The 16,133-nt window shown below is 36.1% G+C and overlaps 1 protein-coding gene across 4 annotated transcripts in view; it reads left to right on the top strand.

Moving 5' to 3' along the window:
- LRBA (LPS responsive beige-like anchor protein) overlaps positions 1-16,133 on the top strand; it is a 743,236-nt gene that overhangs the window by 579,450 nt on the left and 147,653 nt on the right. The window lies entirely within an intron of this gene.

Below are 16,133 nucleotides of genomic sequence, written 5' to 3' on the forward strand. Positions count from 1 at the left end.
TTTTATTTCAGAGAAGAAAGAGACGTTATCAGATTTCACTAAAGCAGTCTTTCATTTTTAGCATGATTTACCATTTTAAAATTGGGGGGTTCGTTTGTGTTTCGGTTCATCATTGGTGGTTCCATTTCAGGCCTGACCCTCAATGATGCTTTTTATTCTGTCTGGATAAAGAGTTCACAAGTGTTGATCAGTTCTCTAACTAGGCTTACCACACTGTCCAATAGAAATGTAATGTCAACCATAATTACGATCACATATATAATTTTAGATTTTCTTGTAGTCACATTTTAAAAAGTCAAAAGGACCATGTGAAACTGATTTTAAGAATATATTTAAACTGATATATCCAAAATATTTTTATTTCAGCATGTAATCAATATAAAATTATTAATTGGATATTTTACATTCTTTTTTTTAATATTAAGGCTTTGAGACCTGGTGTGTATCTTATATTTACAACAGGTCTCTTCTCAGACTAGCCACATTTCAATTGTTTAATAGCCACTTGTGGCTAATGGCTACTCCATTTGGCAGTGCAGACTTAGGGCATTGTTTTGGCATCACACCAAGGGATAGCTTTCTGCTTATGGAAGGAAGAATGCCTTCTTGCTCTTTGAGCAACGATGTTCCTGATGTTGTACTCCATCTAAATATGAACTGACAGGTAGTAGCAATAATAGCTAGTCTTGAGGACTGAAATAGAAAGTGCTAAAATTGGGTTGGAGAATCATCACTGTGATAAGTAATATTTTAAAATCCCCCAGCAGAAAACTGGACAGCTACATGTAAAAGAATGAAATTAGAACACTCCCTCACACCGTATACAAAAATAAACTCAAAATGGATTAAAGACCTAAATGTAAGGCCAAACAGTATAAAACTCTTAGAGGAAAACATAGGCAGAACACTCTATGATATAAATCACAGCAAGATCCTTATTGACCCACCTCCTAGAGAAATAGAAATAAAAACAAAAATAAACAAATGGAACCTAATTAAACTTAAAAGCTTTTGCAAGGAACTTCCCTGGTGGCGCAGTGGTTAAGAATCCACCTGCCAATGCAGGGGACATGGGTTCGATCCCTGGTCCAGGAAGATCCCACATGCCGCGGAGCAACTAAGTCCATGCACCACAAGAACTGAGCCTGTGCTCCAGAGCCCCTGAGCCCCAACTACTGAGCCCATGTGCCACAACTACTGAAGCCTGCACACCTAGAGCCCGTGCTCCTCAACAAGAGAAGCCACCGCAATGAGAAGCCTACGCATCGCAACGAAGAGTAGCTCCTGCTCACCACAACTAGAGAAAGCCCGCATGCAGCAACGAAGACTCAACACAGCCATAAGTAAATAAATAAATAAATAAATTTATTTATTTTAGAAAAAGCTTTTGCACAGCAAAGGAAACCATAAACAAGATGAAAAGACAACCTTCAGAATGGGAGAAAATATTTGCAAACAAAGAAACTGACAAAGGATTAATCTCCAAAATGTACAAGTGCTCATGCAGCTCAATATCAAAAAAACAAACAATGCAATCCAAAAATGGGCAGAAGACCTAAACAGACGTTTCTCCAAAGATATACCAATTGCCAACAAACACATGAAAGGATGCTCAATATCACTAATCATTAGAGAAATGCAAATCAGAACTACAATGAGGTATCACCTCATACCAGTCAGAATGGCCATCATCCAAAAATCTACAAACAGTAAATGCTGGAGAGGGTGTGGAGAAAAAGGAACCCTCTTGCACTGTTGGTAGGAATGTAAATTGACACAGCCACTATGGAGAACAGTATGGAGGTTCCTTAAAAAACTACAAATAGAACTACCATATGACCCAGCAATCCCACTACTGGGCATATACCCTGAGAAAACCATAATTCAAAAAGAGTCATGTACCACAATGTTCATTACAGCACTATTTGCAATAGCCAGGACGTGGCAGCAACGTAAGTGTCCATCGACAGATGAATGGATAAAGAAGATGTGGCATGTATATACAATGGAATATTACTGAGCCCTAAAAAATGAAATTGAGTTATTTGTAGTGAGGTGGATGGACTTAGAGTCTGTCATACAGAGTGAAGTAAGTCAGAAAGAGAAAAACAAATACCGTATGCTAACACATATATATGGAATCTTAAAAAAAGAAATGGTTCTGACAAACCTGGGGCAGGGCAGGAATAAAGATGCAGACATAGAGAATGGACTTGAGGACACGGGGAAGGGGAAGGGGAAGCTGGGACGAAGTGAGAAAGTAGCATGGACATATATACACTACCAAATGTAGAATAGATAGCTAGTGGGAAGCAGCCACATAGCACAGGGAGATCAGCTCATTGCTTTGTGACCACTTAGAGGGGTGGGATAGGGAGGGTAAGAGAGAGACGAAAGAGGGAGGGAATATGGGGATATATGTGTACATATAGCTGATTCACTTTGTTGTACAGCACTAACAACATTGTAAAGCGATTATACTCCAGTAAAGATGTTAAAAAAAAAGAAAGAAAAGGGTGGTTATCGTAGGTCACGCTGATGCTGTGCTTCAAAGAAGTCCTACATCCCTTGATGCAACCCTATCCATTTTAAAAATACAGATACCCAATTCTTTCTCAAAAAAAAAAAAAATCCCCCAGCAAACTCTGTTTCAAGTTTTAAAAAAATCATTTAAGTTTAGAAACTGAGGTACAAAATAGATTACTGTCTTCAGCCTGAACCATCATAACCAAATCTTGTGGAACAAATCAGACTCATAAAGCTTGAATGAATTTCATAAGGCAGTCACATGTAAATATTAGGCAAATATCTAAGCTTTTCTAGGCAGTTCATTGTTACTGATTCCCCAGCCCCCCAGCTCCCCGTCGAGGCAGCAGGCAGCACACACGTTTTCAGGTACCGTTAGTGTCAATAAATTTAATCTAATGGTTAAATAGAATCTGATTTGCTGCAGTTTAAACTTTTTTCCTTCTCTCCTATAGAAGTGATTAACAAATCAGGATCTGAGAGTGGAAAGAGTCATAAATGTCAGCTCGGTTCATTATCTTAGAAAGGGGGCAGTAGTAAATGGGTCTTTTACATTCTTTATATCTTTTACATGGAGATTGTTGGAGAACTATACTTCTCTAAAAGCTTGGAATTTAGTACAAAATATTTTTTAAAATAACCTGTGCTAAAAATAAACTTAGGGTAACAAGTTTGTTGGAATCCTGAGATAACATTTAATTTTTAAAGTTTTTATTTTAATTGAGTTCATGCACAATCAGGCCCTGGTTGTGATACAGCATCAAATGAGACAGAGCATTGCCTTCAGTGAACATTTGCGGTAAATGGGGTACTGACGATAAAAGCATTCCAGCAATTCAGTATAATAAAGGATCTGTGGCTCATAGCTACAAGATCTGAAACGAGGAGAAGGGAGAGGAAAGAGGCAATTCAGGGCCTATCATGGGGTGCCTTATAAGCTTCAGTAAGGAGGTTGGACTTTATCCTGGGGGCAGTGGGGATATACTGGAAAGGTCAAAGCAGAGGGGATTTTGTGGTTTTAAGTGACCGCTGTGATTGGTGTTTGTATTACACTGAGCAGGAGTGGAAACAGTAAGTAAGCTGTTAAAGTAATGGGGTGAGAGGCAGTGGAGGCAGTGGTACTAGAGAAATGTGATGAATTTAAGACATATTTAAAAGGTAAGAACTGTTAGGATTTGCTGATTGATTTGTCTCCTAAGATGAGAGAGAAATTAAATTTGACTTGGACATGTACTTAGAGAACACAGAAGAAGAACAAGTTTAGTTAGGGCATGGGGATCTAGCTCCCTACCTTCAGGCAGAAAACTTCCTATGACAGGTGAATTCAAGTCCCCCCAAACACATTTAGTTAAGCCAGCATTTACTGATTATTTTATCATATGCAATACATAGTAGGGAGTTTTTGGGGTTAAAAGGGTAAGATAAACACAGTTCTTTACTTCACATATCTCCAGGTGAGAACAACACATACACATAAAACTATTTTTAATACAAGTTAGACAGTACCAAGTGCTATAATAAGATATAAACAAAATGAAATGAATTCTTCCTGGAGGAAGTGGGGTTGTGAATGACTTCACAGAGTAAGTGGTATTTGAGTTGTATCTTAAAGGATGCAAGGGAGCCTTCCACCTCCCAGATTTACATCTCTAGCATGTACATTTATCCTGATACCTGACTCGCTCCTTATCATCTCCATTTTAGCATGTAAAATGTATCTCAAATTTAACACATTCAGAACCAAATTCCTGATCTTCATTCCTTTAAACCTGCTCTTCTCACAGTCTTCCCTTTCTTAGTTAATGGCTTCTGAGTAAAAGCTGTTGCGAGTAAAAGCTGAAGTCCTTACAATGCAAGACCCTACAGCAACTACCCCTCCCCTCCATAATCCTGTTACGTCTTGAACTCTTTGTACCATTTGCCCTCTTGTCCACTCTGTTCTAGCCAAACAGGACCTCCTTGGTATTCCTCACAAACTCCAGGTATCTTCCCACCTCAGGGCCTTTGCTTTTACTTTTCTTTTCACCTGAAAAATTCCTCCAGATATCCTTATGGATTCATTCCTTCAGCCATTTTAAGTCTTTACTCAAATGTCACCTTCTTAGGGAACCCTCTTGCACTGTTGGTGGGCATGTAAATTGATACAGCCACTGTGGAGAGCAGTATGGAGGTTTCTTAAAAAACTAAAAATAGAACTACCATTTGACCCAGCAATCCCACTACTGGGCATATACCCAGAGAAAACCATAATTCAAAAAGACACATGCACCCCAGTGTTCATTGCAGCACTATTTACAATAGCCTGGTCATGGAAGCAACCTAAATGCCCATCGACAGACAAGTGGATAAAGATGTGGTACATATATACAATGGAATATTACTCAGCCATAAGGAGGAACGAAATAATGCCATTTGCAGAGTCATGGATAGACCTAGAGACTGTCATACAGAGTGAAGTAAGTCAGAAAGAGGAAAACAAATATAGTAAAATATCGATTATACGTAGAATCTAAAAAAAAAATGGTACAGATGAACTTTCTTGCAAAGCAGAAATAGAGACACAGATGTAGAGAACAAACTTATGGATACCAAGGGGGAAGGAGGGTGGGATGAATTGAGAGATTGGGATTGACATGTATACACTGATGTGTATAAAATTGATGACTAATAAGAACCTGCTGTATAAAAAAAGAAATAAAATAAAATTCAAAAAAAAAGTCACCTTCTTAGTGAGGCCTTCTCTGTCGTCTTTCTTTAAAAGTACATTCCTCATCCCATGCACTTTAACTGACTTCTCAATTTCAGTTTTCTTCATATCACTCACCATCCAACATACATATCTCTATTTATTTATTATTTATGTCTTATCCCACTGGAACATTAGCTCCATGACAGCATGAATTTGGACTGTTTTGCCCATTGGTTTATTCCTAGAGCTTAAAACAGTACCTGGAACACAGTAGGCACTAAAACATTTATTAAATTAATGCTTTGATTAAATATAGAAGAGTATTCTGAGCAAAGAAAATGACATGAACAAAATTCAGAGAAAAGGCTTAGCACATTGGGGAATGCTTATTGGTCTGCTAATTGGTCTTATGTGCTTGGTGTGTAGGAAACATAGAGAAGGAAAAATACTGAAAGGCAGCTGTGGTCTAATATGAAGACCCTCAGTAATATTCTAAAGATATTTTTCAGTTTACAGTCCATGCAATCTCTGGCACAGCTACTCAGCTCTACCACCGTAGCCCAAGAGTAGCCATAGACCATACCATATGTAAACAGATAAGTGTGACTGTGTTCCCGTAAAATTTCATTTACAAAAACAGGTGGCAGCGTTTTGGCCCCTGGGCTGTATTTTACCATCCCCTGCTATAGGCAATGAGGATCCATTTAAGATTTTGTACTAATTGGCTCTATTATTTAAAAAAAAAAAAAAAAGGCGCTTTGGCAGCGGTATGGAAAGTACTGGGAATGGGGAAGAGAGATGAGAGCTGGAGGTAGGGAGAAACTTTAGGAGTCTATGACCGTTAAAAGTAAAGACTCTAAGAGCCTCAACTAGTCAAAGAGCTAAGGGAATGACTGAAGAGGTGGGTTAAAAGTAATTCTCCAGGATTTGGCACTTGGTTGACTGTAAAGGGATAGGAAGGCATAAAGATGATTCTTTAGATTGGGTGCCTAGATAAGTGATGATGCTGTGAATTATAATGAAGCTGGTATATAGACCAAATGTGTGAATTCAGGTTTTGACACATTGATATATTTTCAGAATAACCAGGATATTATCACCTACTAGTTGAAAATTCAAACCTAAGCTTCAGAATAGTGGCATAGGCATGTAGGGTAAAAAGGAATATTAGGCGATACTTATCTTGAACTCCTCAAAACGGTTGTCTAGTCTCTTGATCTCCACTTTTTCATCTCCCGTCATCTCCCGAGCCCACTCGAATCAAGCTTTCTTTTCCACCATGTTATCGAAATCAGTCTTGTCAGAGTCATTGATGAACAATTTCCATGTTGTCAAATGCAAATTTTCAGTTCTCATGGTACTTGATCTGTCAGCATTATTGACACATTAATTTATCCATTTTCCTTGTAATATTTTCTTCACTTGGTGAAGGAGCCATCTTCTGGCTATCTCTTTGCCTTTTTTTCAGTCTCCTTTACTGGATTATCTTGTTTTCATACCCTAAATTACTGGAGTACCTTTCGGCTTCATCTTTAGATTTCTTCTAGTGTCAACACTTGCTCCCTAGGTGATCACACCTTACCTCGTGGCTCTCCCCTGAATTCTAGAGCTATACAGGTAGCTCCCTTTGAGCTAGATGTACGTTTACAGGCATTTTAAACTGAACATGTCCAATATCAAACTCTGTCTTTCCCTCTTACCCTCCTCTCTACCCTAAGGAAAAAGTCCTGCTCAATACCTGCATTTGCCATCTCAGTGAAAGACAGCACTGTTTATCCAGTTTGCTCAGACCTTCAGAAAACTTGGAATCTTTGATTCCTCCCTATCACATACACCTCACTGCTCATCTTATCAACCTTCAGAATATGTCTAGAATCTGACCAGTTATCACCACGTCCATCACGAGGGCCCTGGCCCAATTTATATTGTAAATCAGATCATATCCGTGTGCTCAAATCCATCCAGTGCCTACTCATCTAGCTTAGAGCAAAATTCAGGTTCTTAATGTAGCCACTGAGGCCCTGTGTTACCCGGTTGCCTCTTTGATGACACATCTCTTTTACTCTCCTGCAGCCTCACTTGCCTTTGTTGTGGTTCCTTTTCAAAAATGCCAAGCCCAGGAGTTCCCTGGCATTTCAGTGGTTAGGAGGCTGCTCTTTCATTGCCGTTGGCCCAAGTTCGATCCCTGGTTGGGGAACTAAGTTCCCGCAAGCCGTGCGGCATGGCCAAAAAATAAATGCCAAGCCCACTCCTGTTTTGGTGGCTTTGTGTATTACGTTGTCTCTGCCTGAACCACTTTCCCCTAGATAATGCTTCGTTCATTCCATTTTTTTCATTCAGGTCTTTGCTCAAATGTCACCTCCTCAGAGTGGACTTCCCTGGACACCCTCTCTAAAATAACACTGCCCAACCCCCATCGTTCTCTATCCCTTCATCTTTTTTTTTTAACATAATACTTGCCAGCATTTGACACAGTACATATATTCGTTTGTTTATGTTATGTCTCCATAGCTACAGTTCTGTGAAGGTGGGGACTTTGTGTGTCGTTCATTTGGTAACCTCAGCATTTAGAACATTTAGTTAGAAATCAGTAAATATTGGTTGAAAGAATGAGTAGATATAAAGATATCGAGAAAAGAGGCATCAGTGAAAAAGCCTGGGAAAAACAGAGAGGTAATCTGAGGAGAAAAAGGAGAGTGTATGGCCATTTATGCCAGAAGGGCACAGCAAAATCCAATGGGTAGGTGCTCCAATGGGGCTACTAACATGTTGTATTTTAGGAAGGGGGCTTATCTCTCCACAAGACAACTGGTGGCTGGATGTCATCTGCTGACTAAGAGTTGTTAATGCTCTAATTTTCTACACTTTTACAATTAAGGCACATTGAGTTTTTACTGTTATAGCTTTACAAAAGAAGTCCATGTGGACATCCTGTCACTGATTATATCTTGTATATTCAATTTAAAACTCTGGGCTTCCCTGGTGGCGCAGTGGTTGAGAGTCCACCTGCCAATGCAGGGGACACGGGTTCATGCCGCGTCCGGGAAGATCCCACATGCCGCGGAGCGGCTGGGCCTGTGAGCCATGGCCGCTGAGCCTGCACGTCTGGAGCCTGTGCTCCACAACAGGAGAGGCCACAGCAGTGAGAGGCCAGCGTACCGCAAAAATAAAATAAAATAAAATAAAATCTATCTTATAATTTATTGTGTATCATTAGTGATGAATGTAAAATTTTATTGTTATGAAATCAGAAGGGTCAGTACAGCATATTCCATACTTAAAATTAAATAGAGTGCAATTAAATCCTAAGAATTTACTAAATAATATTTGAAAAATAAATGACTATCAGTAATATTACAAGAATTAGTTTTAGCTTTAAAAATTAACCCTTAAAGGTATTAAGTGTATACCTGTTTGTTAGAAGTAATAATACAAAATAGAGATGATCAGAGAATAGTTCTATTTGTGTCTTGTGAGATTTGTTAAACATGAGACCTTTGACTTGCCCTCCACTACCTCAGAAATCCCAGGGGCTGTGATCTGAAGATAAGTTAGGTTTCTTTTTTCCTCTTTCAGCATGTCTTCTACCATAATACATTCCACAGATGCTGATAGCATCAGCTTTAGAGCCATTTATAAGAAAATGTTTAGCTACAGTTAGTAGAACATAATTGCTGGACATTTATTTCTTGATGTATTTGTTAAGAGAAAAAGCTTAAATTAGGATGATTTGATAGTTTTATTTTCTTCATTTATTCTTCCTATTTTCAAACAAACTTTTAAATTATTCGGAATTTTTTAAATGCTAAAAGAAAGTAAAATTAAAATCTTACCCTTTTCTATCCATCCTTTGCACATTTCTGGCATATGTACTTCCCTCCCTCCCTCCCTTCCTTCCTTCCTCTTTACCTCCCTCCCTCCTTCTCTTTATCTCTCTTCATTCTCCCTCTGTCTTTCTCCCCCTCTTTTTTCTTTCTTCTCTCTCTTCCTCTCCCTCTCTCTCTCTCTTTCTTCTCTCTCTCTCTTTCTTTTTTGGTCAGTCCCTCTTCCACCCCCCCGCCACACACACACACACAACCACATTAGAGTCAGCTCAAGCTGTCTTGCCGCTCTCTTAACAATGTAGAACACTCATACTCTAACTGAACTATATATGTGTTCATCCTTGTTGTTATACATAACTTACAGATTTGTTAATTTAACCCTTTTTAACACTTTTCTTCTTCATGCATCAATAGGTTAAATGATGTACCCATGTACTATATTTTTTTTTAGCTTTGAACTTTGTACTCTTTATGTCTACAATGAACCATTTCTTTTTCGTGTGTTCTTCGAGAAAAATTACTTGAAAAACTGAATATTTTTCTTCTTATGCTACTTACATAGTGGGCAGAAAAAAACGTTTTTTTAAAGCACTTAGAAAATGTTCCTATCTTCCTGAATTATAAAAATATACACAGGTCAGCTGTAATTTGTTTTTTGACCTGGTGATCTTATATTTTTGTTCAGTGTAAAAATGTAGACTGTTCATTAATATATTTATAAATACTGATATTAACTGTTCTCCTCCATACTCATGTATTATACAAACTGTTCCAGAAAAGATTTAAGGTGGGCATTTTATTTATGTCTTCTCTTCTGGCAGTCACAGCTTACCCATTATTTGTATTATTAATGTCCATTATCTCTCCCCAAATTACAATTTCCTTGAAGATAGGAGTCTGGAACAGCAAAAGGTTCAGCAAAGATGTCCAGTCCAAATTTAGAAGTGAAAAACATGTGTTGAAAGCAGGAGAGAACTATAAAGTATTGAGATTATTCATCATAAAGTGAGGCATGTTGAACAGTACTGTCATTGCTAATAAAAAATAAAGAAACTTGTTTTGAATGTGATAGCTATTTAGTAGGAACTGTTAAGTCTCAAATATTTTTGTGGTCATATTTACTTTTACAAGTAAATTCTATTAAATTCCCTTAGGATTATGTTAAAAGCTTTTAAGAATGGCCACTATCAATGAATTACCTGTTGACTTTAAGAATCGGGCAAGTTGAGTCTCTAATTTGGGATTGTTATCAGGGGCCACATTAATGATAATAATAATAGTAGTAGTAGTAGTAGTGGTAGTAGTAACATCTTTTGTGCATGTAGAATTCTGTATTATCTCATTAGCCACACAACAACCCTGTGTTTTAGAAGAGGCGACTGAGGTAAGTAAGGGTTAGAAAAATTAAATTAAAACACGTGACCAGTAAGTTGAATAGATAAGACACAAACCCAGTTATTCTCTTAACTGTATTAGGTTGAGATAGATTATCTATTTGTTCGTTTGTAATCCATGATTTTTCTTTATTTTGAATTTGAAATGCAAGTTTAATATCTAAAACCATACAGTATTTATTTGATCTGTCTGGAAGCATTATAGATTATTTTTTCTTCTCCAATTTAAAAATTGCTGTTAACATTTCTTTTACTAAAGGAAGAAAATAGCATTTTATCTACTCAATAAGGAGAAACTAAATATCAATTTGAATACTTTCAGATATGCAGTCCATTTAAAATGACTTATAGGTTCAATTCAATTCTAATAACTTTCTAAAAGATTTTCTCATTTGTGGGCTAACAAAATAAATACTTGCAAGTTAATATGTATCAGAACATATACTTTTTAAAAATATATATTCATCAACTCTTTTCTTGTTCATTAAGAAAGTTTACTTTGGATTTTTTCCTTCATAAAATATACAGTTTTTCCAACGTAAAAAGCTAAAATTTTGCTTTCACATCTTATTTTACCATCGGTATCCCCAAAGCAGTATACATTAAATTAGTTACCTTGCTATCATACTTATGTTTGACTTGTCAGGATTTCATATTTTAGTAAAAATAAAATAAAAATTTAACTTGAGCTCTGAAGTAGCATCTTGGTTTTTATTTCAGGTTTTATTATCTTGTTTCTTTGGATTAATAGACTAGTATTTGGCATGATTACCCAGGTATTATTGAAGTGATGGTTTTACTTCAATGGATAGAATTGGTGACTATTAGAAGGTGAATCATACAGCCTTGCTGCAGAGGCCATTCATATCAATGGGGATCATACCTTAGAAAAGAAAACTAAAGCATATGTGTGGTCACAACCAATCCTTGTCATTATGCCATGAAAGCCTTGGGATTTGTGATCAAAGCAATGGGCTTATCCTGAACTGTGGTATAACCTCTGGTTGAACCTTTCAAATTTTTATTTTAGGAGATGATACACTACAGTTTGACCATGTTACTTACCTCTAAGACCTGATGGCCTAATTAAGTGATAGTGATTAAAATTATTGTCAGCAAGTCAGAAGAAAATGTGAATTGTAAATATCTCTGTCCTCTGTCAGTGTTGTTTACTTATCATTTTCCCCTGATGTTTTAAAGAATTGCTGAACATGTGTTTTTTATCCAGAGCTGAATGTTCTGTTCTGATGAATATAAAACATACTTCACTTTGTAAATGTACATTAGAAGTATTAGAAAGACATAATCTTTGACTCTATCACTAAATTTCATCTGTCAAAGGAGATAATTCTGAACTATAATATTTGGTGTTATATCAAGGCATAGTTCTTAGAAAGATGCTTTTAGGATTAAGACGGAATTCTGCTTATAACTTGAGTGTCACTATCATCCATAGTAAAATTCAGGCAGTATATATACTTATTTATCTTTTTGTTTACATGTTGGTGTACCTCAGTTGCATTCAGTATGTTTATTTTATGTTAAGAGGGTATTCAACTCCCATCAACTGATTTACTTATGCAGATTTCCTTCCAATGAGATTGTCATATGGTTTAAGTATATATACTCACTCCTTTACTTAATTGTCTTTATTTGATGATGTCCTTTATACTATATTAGATTCTTTGTAATCTTTCTTTTCAGTGCTAATTTATTGGAAACATTTGTCCTATTTTAAATTATCTCCTACTCCATGTATATAGTCCTCTCTAAACCAACTAAATAGTTCTTCATTGATCACTGGAAACACATGATATATGCAAGTTTCCATCTCTGTACCTCTTCTTAAGATATTCCCCTTGTCAGGACTGTTCTTGTGTTTCCCCTCTGCTAATATTTATCTTTGACTTTAAGTACCATTCTTCAATCATTCATTCAACAGATTTTTACTGAATATCTAACATGTTTCACTCACTATGTCTAGGCTTTGGAGATGTAGCAGTGAACAAGATACTTAAAGTCCTTTATCTCCTGGAGCCGTCAATTTAGAGGAAGCAGTACAGTTTGATGAGTGTTATATTAGGGAAGTACATGTATTATGTTCTTCTCCCTAAAGCTTTCTCTGACCACCCCAACTTTTAGACATCCTTTTCTCTTTTGAATTTCTAGAGTACTATTTGTGCCTACAACCAATTTCCTCCTAAAAAATGTATCCTTTCACGGTTAGATCTGTGATCTGATCTGTAGAGGGGAAGTAGCACTCATGTCTCCATATCCCAGATCCTAACACAGTTCTTTGCAGAGTAAAAATGAAATAAATGCTTTTTGTGATTATGATGTGTTATATCACTCTTCATACCTACCTAAAGCTTATATCAAATAATCAGTTAAATAATTGGAAATTTAAAAAGTTTGGTACTGCTCATACTGAATTCTCTCTACCATTTTGTCTCCTAGAAATAATTGTCAGTGAATATATTGGTAACTTTTTATCACTGAAATACAGTTGACTCTTGAACAACATGGTTTTGAACTGCACAGGTCCACTTATGTGTGGATTTTTTAAAATAGTAAATACTATAGTAGTACCCTGTCCAATGTTGGTTGAATCCATGGATTTGGAACCACCCATGTGGGATACAGAGGAACTGCAGATAAGGAGTGCCAACTATAAATAACACTCAGATTGACTGAGTAGAGAGTAGGAACCCTAACCCCAGTGTTGTTCACATGTCAACTGTATGTATAAATTCATAACCAGCAACTCAAGTATATAAGAAATGTCCTAATTTGAATTCAAATCTTCTTTATATTATGCTAATAGGAAGTTCTTTCACAGTTATTAGATGGGTAGGGCAGAGACCTCCTTTTCCCAGGGCTTGAATGAGATCCAGGCTTATGTGATATCTAGAAAATTGGCTCTCACATCTTCAGTTCATCTTGTTCACTAGTAATATCTTCATTGTCTAGGACACATGGTCTTTTAGAAGCTGGCAGCTCTGCTGATTATCTAAGCTTGAGTTAAGAAATATTTGCTGATGCCAAAAGCCCTGGTGCCAAGGGACTGTCTTCTGTAAGTGCACCATCATGAAGCCATTGTGTACAGGGGGGCAAATTGTTCTCTATGTAAGGGTGCTTGACTGAAGGAAAGGAGAAGCAGAAATCCAACCTGTACTGCACTTACCAAACTGAGTTCTCTTGGGGCTGAATTAGCCCAGAAGGATTGTTTTTTTCTAATTTATACAGAGGCACTATATGGACAAGTAGGGACCTTGATTACCACTTACCATCCCCTAGGTTCCAGCCTAACCTCTTCATCCCCTCCCCTTGCCCTCAGGCTAAAGAAAGCTGACTACAGATTTTGAGAAACTTGGTTCCCTAATCTTGAGGAAAAACTCTTCTTTGGTTTCTGTCTTTTTAAAAATATTAACCTTTGACACTCCTTCTCCTAGACATTTTACATAATCTCCTGTTTGCTTAGACTTTCACAAAGGACAGAAAAAGAGGATGTCTTCAGGAGGTCTCTGCTCTGGACCTTGCAAATGTTCTGGAAATGCCTGACAACTCTCTTGAAATTGGAGAAGTGTATGGGGTGGGAGGTTGGGAGGTAAAAAATAAAGAAGCAAGATGTAAAATTCCTATCTCGATAAATTTCAAGTGAAGTATTAAGCTTAATTTTTAATTAATAAAGTTTAAAATCTTAATTTTGAAATATTTTTATAATGTCCACTCTACAAAATTATAGGGTATCTATCTTTAATAGGAAATTGCAAGTAAAATCTATGGTAATTATGGAAACTGATAAATTATTACCTCCCTCCCAGCATTACAGAAATTATGCAGCTGAATGTTTAACATAGTCCAGTAAGATTTAAAATTGCTTTCTTCATATCTTTTATTACAAATTTCTTGTTTATTTTATGTGTAATTTTGCTCCATTTAATTTTGAGTTAAATTAACTGAATTTATATTTAGAGTAAGCTGTCAACATTAAAATAAAATAAATTCATAATAAATTCATGTGTTTAAATAAAGTAGGCCACAAACAAAATATATTTCTGTTAATTGAATGTATTTATTAATAAATTTATTTATTTATTTATTTATGTCTGTGTTGGGTCTTCATCTGCTGTCTAGGCATGGTCTCAAGAAAGAGTATATTTTTTGCATATTTTTACTGTGCAATATGTATCTCTGATTTGTAATGCAGATGACTGATCTCCCAAAACTTGGGAGAAACCTAACATCTAAAATTCAGCCATTATATTTGTTTTGATTCCTAGGAGAATTATATAGAAGCATAATGAGTATAACAGGCAAAAGAAGGACAGTATCCTCTAATTGTGAGAGCATTAGGGTGAGGGTACGGGTGGGCAGGTATTATTGAAATTTAAAGAATAAGTAAATAATTAAACCAAAATCTGCTTTTGATTTTGAATACACAAGGAAGGCATGGTCCTCCATTACTATTGTAGAACAAGACTTGGCAAGAGTAACATTCCTCTTTACTAGCACAAGCAATATGGAGTGAAAATAAGACATTCTGGGAAATTTTCTCAAAGTTGGAATTTATTGAATGCATACTTCAGCAAATTGATAGTTATAAAGTGACATATTTATATATGAGTAAATAATAATTATAGCATATTTAAAAAATTCTTCCTATATGTGTAGTATATATACATATACACATATATAAATAAAATATTTTTTTCAGGAGAACCAGTTATTTTCTTATCATAGAAGAATGAAAAGGTTTTGTTTACTTTTTAAAAAAATTGCTTAGAATATATATTAAAAACATATTTTAAATGTGTAGCACTGTATATATTATGTAATAGAACCCATGCTTTTTTGATGATTAAGGACACAGGCTTTAGAGTTAAACAAATCTTGATCTAAGTTCCAAATTTATCATAAATCAGCTACATAACCTTGGGCATATTACTTAACTTCTTTGAGCCTTAGTTAATTTTTTAAATGGAGATGATACCTTACCTTGTAAAGTTGTTGTGAAGATTAAGTGTGATAAGTTGTTGTGAAGATTAAATGTGATGTTTATTAAGAGTTTATTTTAGTACTTGACTCATGTCATGCAGTAAGTTATTTAGCTAAAACAAATTGAATATAGCTTTTTGTTGCATAAAATATGTCTTTTGTCAATTAGACTTTTATGCATCATTGTGGAGAAGAGATTCTTAAAATTGTTGTATGAACATTGCATCATTTCATTTATGGTTAAACTTAACAGGATCTTCCTTTTAAAAAAATTAATTTTGTTCAGTTTAAATGTTTTGCAAGTCAGTGATCAGGTGGTTGTCAGGCATTTGGAGGACAAGCTCATTTCTACCCTGCTTAGTTAATTATTGTGATTGTAAACAAAGGATGTACGATTCAAAGTCAAGGAACATTTCACATGGATGATGGAGGTGATAATAGCTTAATTCCTGCTGAATTTTTTTTCTTTGCTCTAGTGAGTTCATACTGACCTTGTCCAAAATCTGATGACCTCCCTATTTCACTCAACCATTTGGAAAGCCGGGCCTGCCATAGCTGGCCCTGAGGGGGTATCTGAAAGACCACTGAGTCACTGACCCATGTCAAGACTGGATTTCAAGTCTGATCTATAGGACCTCTGAAATAGTTATACATGGGGCTTATTGTACACAAAAACCTAACTGGCTGCATTTTTCTGCTTAT

This window comes from Leucopleurus acutus (assembly GCF_964270905.1).
Source record: "Leucopleurus acutus genome assembly, chromosome: 4".
In the NCBI taxonomy this organism is placed as follows: Eukaryota; Metazoa; Chordata; class Mammalia; order Artiodactyla; family Delphinidae; genus Leucopleurus; species Leucopleurus acutus.